The sequence below is a fragment of the Propithecus coquereli genome, unplaced genomic scaffold, assembly GCF_000956105.1.
Source record: "Propithecus coquereli isolate 6110/MARCELLA unplaced genomic scaffold, Pcoq_1.0 Scaffold280, whole genome shotgun sequence".
Lineage (NCBI taxonomy): Eukaryota > Metazoa > Chordata > Mammalia > Primates > Indriidae > Propithecus > Propithecus coquereli.
The window spans coordinates 1,068,096-1,070,497 of record NW_012148397.1 but is presented as its reverse complement, the minus strand read 5'-3'; the positions used below and the strand labels follow the sequence as shown (position 1 = coordinate 1,070,497).

At 38.4% G+C, this 2,402-nt stretch overlaps 1 protein-coding gene across 1 annotated transcript in view; it reads left to right on the top strand.

The window, feature by feature from the left end:
• Positions 1–2,402, top strand: part of CDYL2 (chromodomain protein, Y-like 2) — a 161,954-nt gene that overhangs the window by 131,538 nt on the left and 28,014 nt on the right. The gene's annotated exons all lie outside the window — the stretch shown is intronic.

Below are 2,402 nucleotides of genomic sequence, written 5' to 3'. Positions count from 1 at the left end.
TTGTGAGTTTTGGGGAGGAAGACCCCAGAGGTAAAGTGCCATTCTCATCACACCTATCGGGGACACAGACGAGGAGCGTGACCTGTCACTGTTGGTGTTGACCGGATCACCTGGCTGAGGTGTGCGTGTCAGGTTTCTGCACAGCACAGGTTCTCTCCTCTCCTCCTCCCCACACTGTGCTCTCAGCATGTAAGTCACCGTGTGTGACCCACACTTAAGGAATGAGGGGTTATACTCCACTGCCTTGAGGTTGTAGTATTTATATAAGTTATTTGGAATTCTTCTGCATGGGAGATTTGTCTCTTCTCCTGCATTTATTCATTTATTAAACCATTTATTTATATCAGAATGGACTCATGGATAGTTATTTTATATTTTCATTTATAACCCAATAGTACTATATTTCGATGTTCAAGTTGTTCCATCTTTGGCCATTGGGAGCTTTTTCCATTGGCTCCTGTGTCCTTGTGACATATCTCCATCATTATGGTGGCTGTTTTGTTTTGTTTGAGCACTTCTTTCTGTTCTGGTTCTACAAGCTTATCTCGTATGTTTCTTGCCTCGTCCTCAAGTCAACCATTTCTCCAGGGTGCCCTGGTTCCTCTTATTGGGAATGGTGTTAGAAACCAAGATCAGGGCCTTAGGTGTGCTCTTTGCTATTGAGATGTCATTGGCTCTGGTCCCTCTCAACTGGCAGAGCAAGGAGTCACACATGTGCGTACACACTTATGTATAGATATTTCTGTACGTAACCATCTGTGTTTGCATTAAGCTAAATATGAGTTCACACTGTTGTCTGCATCTCTGACCCGTGAGCACGTGGATCTTTCTGACCTCGCCCCTTTGCTCATCTCTAAACTCCCATGGTGAACACCTGGCTCTTACCGTTTGCCATCCATTTTCTGAATGATTCAATCCAGTGCACAGGTACAGCAGGGTCAGCATTGTTAGTCCCTGCCTCTGCGGGCATCACCTTTGTCGATGGGAGTACAGCGCTTATGTGAACAGTATTGTTATCTTCTGGGAGCTTTGTAGTTTTGCGTTTTACATTTAGGTCTGTGATCCACATTGAGTTAATTTTTGTGAAAGGTATTAAGATGTGTCTAGGTTCATTTTTTGCTTTTGCAAGTAGATATCCTTTGTTTTAGTACCGTTTGTTGAAAGAGACTATCCTTTCTTCATGAAATTGTCTTCTTTGCCAAAAATCGCTTCACTGTATTGGTGTGGGTCTGTTTTCAGGGTCTCAGTTCTGTTCCCATTGATCTATGTGTTTATTCTTTTGCCAATACCACACTGTCCTGATTGCCGTAGCTTTGTAGTAAGTCTTGGAATTGGGTAGTGTGAGTCTTCCAACTCTGTTCTTACTCTTCAGTATTGTTTTGGCTACTCTAGGTCTTTGCCTTCCCATATAACGTTTAGAGTAAGTTTTTCAGTATCTAAAAAGTAGCTTGCTGGCATTTTGATTGAAATTACACTGAATCTGTAGATCAGTTGGGAAGAATTGACATCTTAGAAATATTAAGTCTTCCAGTTTATGAACATAGAATGTCTCTCCATTTATTTAGATTTTCTTTGTTTTTTTTTTTTTCCATCAGAGGTTCGTAGTTTTCTACATATAGATCTTTTACATATTTTGTTAGATTTATACCTAAGTATTTAATATTTTATGTGCTATCATAAATAAAGTTTTTAAAATTGATACATAATAGTTGTACGTATTTTGGGGGTACATGGTGATATTTTGATACCTGTACACAATGGAATTGATCAAATCAGGATAATTGGGGTATCTATCACCCCAAATGTTTATCTTTGTGTGGAAACATTCTAATTCTTCTCTTCTAGCTATTTTGAAATATACAATAAATTATTGTGAACTGTAATCTTCCTACTGTACTATTGAATACTAGAACTTAGCATTGTTTTTTAAATGTCAAATTCCAATTGTTCGTTGCTGGTATGTGGGAAAGTAACTGACTTTTGTCTGTTAACCTTGTATCCTGTGACCTTGCTGTATTTGCTTATTAGTTCCAGGAGTGGCTGGTTTTCTTTTTCTTTCAATTCTTTGGTAATTTCTATGGAGGTAGCCTTGTCATCTGTGGACGAAAATCATTTTATTTCTTCCTTCCCAATATCTATAACCTTTGATTTCTTTTTTTTTTTTTTTTGTCTTTCTGCACTAGCTAGGACTTCCAGTGTGATATTGAACAGGAGAGAGAGCATCCTTTTCTTATTTCACATCTTTGGGAAGAGCATCTAGTTTCTCACCATTAAGTATGATGTTAGCTATGGGTATTTTGTAAATGTCCTTTCGCTAGTTGAGGAAGCCCCCTTCTATTGGATTTTGTCAGATGCCTTTTCTGCCTCAATTGATATGATATGATTTTTCTTTTTTAGCCTCT